This window comes from Ptychodera flava, chromosome 3 (genome assembly GCF_041260155.1).
Source record: "Ptychodera flava strain L36383 chromosome 3, AS_Pfla_20210202, whole genome shotgun sequence".
NCBI classification, from domain to species: domain Eukaryota; kingdom Metazoa; phylum Hemichordata; class Enteropneusta; family Ptychoderidae; genus Ptychodera; species Ptychodera flava.
Window position 1 is genome coordinate 2520716 of NC_091930.1, and position 8191 is coordinate 2528906.

Genomic DNA, 8191 nt, shown 5'->3' on the forward strand with positions numbered 1-8191 from the left:
AATCAACAAACGCCTCTCCAACCTATCATCCGACCAAGCCTCCTTCGACCAATCTACCCCACCATATCAAAAAGCACTTGACGAGAGTGGATACCAATACACTCTACGATACGAACCGACAACCACAAACAAAAGAAGAAACAGGCAAAGAAACAACATCATCTGGTACAACCCACCATTTAGCAAAATGTAAGCACCAACATCGGACAGAGATTCCTTTCCTTAGTAGACAAATGTTTTCCGGTAAATCACAAGCTCAGAAAAATATTCAACAGAAACACCATAAAGATCAGCTACAGCACCATGAACAACACGAAGCAGATTATCGACAGCCACAACAAACGCATTTTGAGGCCTCAAAGCAACAACAATACCACTGAGACCAATAACAGCAAGACATGCAACTGCCGGCAAAAAGACACATGCCCACTCGACGGTAACTGCCTTCAAGCCTCCATCGTCTACCAAGCCACAGTCACACGGTCAGACAACAACACCTCCGAAACGTACGTTGGGCTTACAGAGAACAACTTCAAGACAAGATACAGAAACCACATCACATCATTCCGACATGAACGCTCCAGAAACTCCACCGAACTCAGTAAACACATTTGGACGCTAAAGAACAACAATATCACGCACACTATCTCATGGAAGGTCCTAGCCAAAGCCAAGCCATATGACAGTACTAACAAGCGGTGCAACCTTTGTTTAACAGAAAAATTTATTATCATCCGCCATCCAGAATGTTCCACACTCAATAAAAGAAATGAACTTGTGTCATCATGCCGTCACAGAAGCAAGACATTGTTATGCAATAACTAGTAACTCCCGGTATATCCATCGAAGTAAATCAGTCCTCTCCGTAAACATGAATATTCATAGCAGCAGCAATATATTGTTATGCAACAACTGTCAATCTCAACCAAAATTCCACCACCTGTGTAACCAGCGATGTTTAGCCCATGTAGATTCACTCCAGTCTAGTCTCCTGATGAGTGAGTTTCGCGACTCACGAAACAACGTTGTAGAGATGACATTGTAAAATCAATTCTCCAGCATCCCTTATATATCTCGCTCTACTTTTGTATTGAGCACTTTGTATCGGACAAGTCGAACCGCATACTTCGTATAATATATATATATATATATATATATATATCATATATATAAAATCATGTATATAATGCATATATATGACAGTCTCTCATATATATATATATATATATATATTATATATATATATATATATATATATATAATCATATATGAATATATATAAAAGTTGGTAGTCTGTGGACTCAGGACTACCGCTAATATCGAGCCCTGCATACATACATACATACATACATACATACACACACACACACACAACACACACACACACACACACACACACACATACATACATACATACATACATACATACATACATAACATACATACATACATACATACATACACGGGCTCGAAATTGACTTTTTCCCTGGTAGTCTACTTGGGCTACCATTTTTAAAGTTGGTAGCCCAGTGACAATGGCTGGTAGCCATGCATTTCCCTAATAACCAGGCAAGAAAAGACCGATTTTTCAAGACTCTGCCAATGAAGTGAATTTTCTTTTCATTTGATTTGAATACTTGCCCACCTTTAATACCAAAGGAAACTAGTAATACCGTATAAATGGGACAGCAGTGACACTCAAAAATTTGGTTAGCTATTGACAACCCCTTTCATACTCAGAGTTGTACATAAATTTTGATAGTCGCCATGACAACGACTACGCTCAGTGCATTGCATAAGACATACACTGTAAAACAGCAGGGCTAAAAATCGAGCATGGACTTTCTGTGCAGGGGAGGAAAAAATAATGATGTAAATATAGTGAAAATGCATTTCCATTGGTCATCATTTCAACTAGCTGGGTTCAGCTCTACCGTGAGTGACCGACTAAAGTTCATGTCCCAGGCTTTGGTAGTCCATGTGGGCTACCATTTCAGGGATTTTGGTAGCCGTAGGGAAAAGTTGGTTGTCTGTGGACGCGGAACTACCGCTAATTTTGAGCCCTGCATACATACATACATACATACATACATACATACATACATACATACATACATACATACATACATACATACATACATACATACATACATACATACATACATACATACATACATACATACATACATACATACATACATACATACATACATACATACATACATACATACATACATACATACATACATACATCCATACATGTGTGTGTATGGTTGCGCTGTTGATCGGCAGCCTTTCAGATTGTCTCCTCTCTTTTTGGAGACTTTTTCTTTGTTTGGACGTGTTCCGTTCAAATTTTTATCTGCATAGTATTTTTAAAGTCTTCAAGCATCAATCCTGATCTGTCCTTCCATTCGTGAGGACTGTCATTCACTGTCATCGAGGCTTTGCTTGGTACAATCGCTGGTGTTTTCATCATGGCAACCCGGTCCCCGTTTCTCCTGGCTCGCCGTTCATGTCCATTGTCACGATGGAATTCGCTTACGAACCAATCATGTTGGAGTGCCTTTTAGACCACGAGGACGCAAAGCTGGGTTAAAACATCCCAAACCCAGCTTTCAAATTCCGTCTATTGTCAACACCAGAAATCGCACCTACAGGAAGCTTCAACTTTCTTCAACAAGGGTGTTGCGGCAGATTCCGATCACCGTACATGCTGTTCCAGTTTTAGAAAACAAGCACGAAGCCATTCAAAGGATAACAACATGCAGAACAGCAACCCCAGCTGCCAAAAAACGACATCCTTTTTATGTAAAAGTCCCAAGATTGTCTTTGAGTGTTCAAAAACTTCAATGAATGCTGCGTTGTGGAACGTTCGATCTGTCAATGGGAAGATCGGCGATATAGTATCTACATTGATCGACGATAACCTGGAAATTTTAATCATCACTGAGACGTGGCTAAAATGTGACGATGATCCCATAATTGCCGAATTTTATGCTTCCATCAGCGGGTATAACATCCATCAACATCATCGCATGAAACGTAGGGGCGGCGGCATAGCTGTCATAACATGTTCCAACCTTCAGGTCATCGAAAAACGATGTTGCACATTCCAGTCATTCGAATCGTTGGGTATTACTGTGCGTTCGTCCAGTCAGCTACTGAACATTCATGTCTTATATCGTCCACCACACTCATCGAAGAACACTTCTACAACAAATCAGTTTATTGCGGAATTCACATCTCTTCTTGAAAGCGAAGTACCATCGCCCGGACACCTCTTAATCGCAGGTGACTTTAACTTCCATGTTGATGACAACAGTTCGCCAGACGCAGTCAAACTGCATGATTTGCTGGAGTGTATGGACTTACAACAGCATGTTCACACTTCTACCCACGTTAAAGGACACACTCTTGATCTTCTCGTGACTCGATCGAACAACTGACCAGCATCTACATTCTGTCAGAACTGATAACTCGCTCATCTCTGACCATAGTCTCGTCCACTTCAAGCTGAAAGTACAGCGCCCAGCAAATACGATGCTAAAGATCTCTCGTCGCAGCTATGACAAGATGGACGGTGCCGATCTATACAGACTTTCATTAAAACTGTCGAATCGCCCACAGGATGCTGATATTGAAAATATTTCTCATTTTTTCCGTGAGGCTGTCACAGAAGTTCTCGATGACGTTGCTCCAATAACTGACAGACGTATAACTAACAAGGTAAGAGCACCATGGTACAGTGAGGAACTCATAGAATCAAGAAAGAAATTGCGACGGCTCGAGATGAAGTGGCGTAATTCACAGCTGGAGATTGATCGGCAGATTTTCATCCAAGAGCGATCTAAGTATGCCCGACTTTGTGATCAGATCAAGTCTCGTTACCACCGATCACGAATACAAGAAGCGGACAGTAAGAAACTCTTTACTATCATTGCTGAACTGTCATCTGTGAAATCGCGTTCTGTCAATTCCGAACCGGATAACATCAGTAAGGATGATCTGCCATCGAAATTTCTTGAATATTTCGAATCGAAGATATCAAAGCTCCGGAACGGGCTGTCTGCGCAAATTGACCAGTGTGATCATACCAGACTACCATCCCACATACTAATTAAATTCACTCCTGTTACAGTCGACAACGTTAAGGGCCTCATCAAGAATGCTCCATCAAAGTCGTGCGAACTCGATGTCTTGCCGACAAAGTTACTCAAGAACTGTATTGACGTTGTAACACCTTTCCTTACACATCTTTACAACAGCTCCCTATCGTCAGGTATAGTTCCTAGCCATTTCAAGACAGCTATTATCCGACCACTGTTGAAAAAAACCAATCTCGATAAAAACATACTGAAAAATTATAGACCTGTGTCTAACCTTCCCTTCATATCAAAAATTCTGGAAAGAATTGTAGCCCTGCAATTACGCGATCACCTCACCAAGTTTCGTCTCTTCCCACGTCATCAGAGTGCGTATCGTCCCTATCACAACACGGAGACAGCCGCTGCTTCGTGTATATAACGACATCATGTGTGCGCTCTACAAAAAAATGGACGTTGTTCTCATCATGTTGGATCTGTCGGCTGCGTTTGACACCATAGACCACGAAATCCTACTTCAAAGGCTTGAATCTCGTTTTGGCATTACGGGAACAGCTTTATCTTGGTTCCGCTCTTACCTTGAAATCGGACACAATCTGTAACAGCTGGGACTGCGTCATCCTCTAGCTCTCATGTGAAATACGGTGTTCCTCAGGGATCGGTGTTGGGACCACTTCTTTTTACGCTCTACATAGCACCTTTAGAGGACATTATCGCGGAACACGGCCTTGAATGCATGATGTACGCGGATGACAGTCAAGTTATGTCATTTGCAACATGGACCGTTCACTGAGGCGCTGAAGTCAGCTTTGCAACCACTCGTTCACTGAGGCTGCGGAAGTCAGCTTTGCAACCACCTTTCGCAGTCCACAGAATCGAGAGAATAAAGACAACAATTTAATACTGAAATCTTGGTGCAATCAACCTACGCACAATGATGGATGAAGGTCAATTTGACAAAAAGACAGCAATTTTGGGTATTGGACTTTCCTCGGGGCATTCGATTGCAGGGGAGCATGAAGGTACACAAGAGCATGAGCTAATACAACGGTTATGTTTACGAGAATAAATAATGATCAGACATTCAATTCACCAGTCAATTAGCGACACTCAGCCGACAGAGTGTATAGGATTCATTGAAGACGGCATGGAGGTAGCAAGAGATCTGCAGTGTAAATATACTTAAACGATAATTAGATAGGAATAATCCTAGAATAATCCAACATGTCAGTGTAGTCAGTTCATACGATTATGAATGATGATGAATAAATTAGTACATCCGTCAGTACGATCCGTCTCTTTGGGAAGAGCTAAATGCAGTCAAACCAAGTTGGACACAGGAAAGCCACACATTGACTTCGTTATGCAAATTACAAGGACGACAGTGGAGTGGAATTTTGCAACAAAGTTTCAATGTCTGAACTGATTTTCACTGCATTTTGATCGTAATTTATCAATCACAATAACATCGGCATTATGCATCCTGCATACAGAAATCCCATGGTCTATTTATAGCCAAGCCCTGCTACAGTATGTCTCAGACGCTGAGAAGGTCGTGATCAAGGTTATGACAACTAACTTTGCATAAACTCAGAGAATAAAACGTCGTCAATAGGTTACCAAACCTTTGAGTATCACTGTTGTCCATTATACCGTTTCCATCGGGTATTAGAGATGTGAAGTATTCACATTAAATAACTAGAAAATTCACTTTATGGGCAGAATCTTGACAAATAGCTTTTCTTGTCTGGTTAATGAAAAAATTCCCTAAACATAACTATGCGTGGGCTACCAGCCTTGTCACTAGGCTACCAACTTCAGAAATCGTAGCCCAAGTGGACTACAAGGGAGAAAAGTTGATTTAAGCCTTGGTTTAGAACCTTCTAGGAAATCATGTTTACAACTAATGAAGATATTTTGGAACATAAATAAGCGTATCAATAGCAATTCTAGATTGTCTTTATATTCTCTAGTATAAGTAGGGGATGGTGCAGATTTGAAGGTAGACTCTTTGGGATAATTTACGTCATTTATTTTCAAGACTACTTGTGATTTCAACACTCACATGCTGGATTTGCTCTGCGAACTTCAGTGTCTGTCTACAACCAGCTCTCTTGAGGCAAGGAGTTTATGCGTGCAAACTAGATAAATAGCCTGTAACCTTTTACAATTTGTAATTTAACACTTAATTTGGTGATTAGCTTATAAACGCATTTTATTTTAAAGAAAATCGCTGACTTCGACGCATTTTTACGTCGTAAGAATACCAAAGTGTTATAACAACTAAAATGAATTTTTGGTATGGCTGGTTACTGCTGAAAAATTTATGTCCAAATTTCTCCACTATTACTGAAGCTTTGACTCTCTTACTTAAAAAAAAGTTATTTTTTTTGTAAAAGCAATGCCACAAGACATTTCATTTTATACTGTCACTTAAAGCCATAATTCAAAGTGCCCCCAGGCTTTTCTACTCCATATTTCTGTTTGCGGTTCAAATTAGTTGCATACGCCACTCATGGTGCTGCTGTGCTGTTCTATTGCAAGAGAGTAATCATGGGATAGGTCATCCTGTTGCTACTTTTTAAGCAAATTTAACGAATTCCAGAAACACTACTCTACGATTGAACGAGAGTGTTTATGTTAGCTTTGCGACATTTTGAAGTTTATGTTACTTCCTCGAATCTACTGATAGTAGTTAATTTTAATCACGACCATCTTGTTTTCTTGCAGAAATTAAAAGGCGAAACTCAGAGAATATTAAGATAGCATTTTTAATATATAGGAGTTTTACCTTGACATCAGACAGAAGTTCTTCTTTCATAACTAGGTTTGGAAGAAATTGCCGTACGACTCAAATATCAACTTTGACTGCAGGCCTAAAGGTTGAAGCAGTTGACATTTCGCTTTTACTTAAGTGACAGAATTGAAGTAAAAATTATTGACCAACGAATCCTCGATACCGCCAAAATATTGTTGGTCCAGTAATTTCTACCATTGCCTTCACTGTATGTACCTTCTGTAACACCTTCTATAGACTGATATTTTTTTTTATATTTTCTTGTCGGGCTTTGAAGTCAATGTGATTGTGTCACATTTGATGGTAGTATTAGTAGTAGTAGAAGTAGCAGTAGTAGAAGTAGTAGTAGTTGTTGTTGTTTTTGGTTTTGTTGTTGTTGTTGCTGTTGTTTATGATGTTGTTGTTTCTATTGCTGTTCGACTAGATCCTGTGCTTGGTTATTTTTCATGGTACAGTTATAGACCATTATCCTGCATTCATCCCAACATTCCACTTTCTTTGTCTTTTTAAGCTAAAAGGGACGAGATGTTGGAAAGAAGTGAAATTAGTAAGTTTATTCACATGTTCATTCAAAATCTAAATATATTGCACTGCACATCAAAATCTAAACAATATTGCAATGTAGAACAAGAACACTAAAATGTAGATATATAACGGGACAAGTGTTGTGTTGTGCCGTTCCCTTTAACTAAAATGCATATTATCATTATATGTGATACATACTCGTAAGACAAAATACATTATTTGTTGGTTCTTTATTTGTCATGCCGGTTTATTGTTAGTCAATTCATGGAGCAAGAACATCCACTTAACCTGAAACATTTCAGGCAATTTATATCGCAATCTTCCTTCAGGCTGAGGTAGTCCTAATCTCCTGGTGTTTCATTTTGTCGTGGTCAGTTAATAAGCACAGCCCCTCCATGACATTTACAATCTACACAGCGGATGGTGCAATCGATTGTACTGCAATAAGTCATATTTTAAGGGTTTTTTCTTAGTTGAGTTAGCAATTTCCTTAGAGATTTGCATGGTTTGTGGAAAATAGTATTACCTGCGTTCCAACCAGTCTTTGCAACCTTACCGATTACCTCTGAAATGCTAACTTTGGCATTCCATGTGTGAAAAAAAATTATATGGAAACGCTGCTTTATTTACTTAAATGGTTTAGTTTTTTATATACAAAAACACTATCCCCTTTGCGTGCGAATTTTGTCTTGAGCCAATATTGCTTAGTCACATAGTATTAACTTGATAGAGTAGGGTGAATGAAGGTAGATTTGTGTATGTT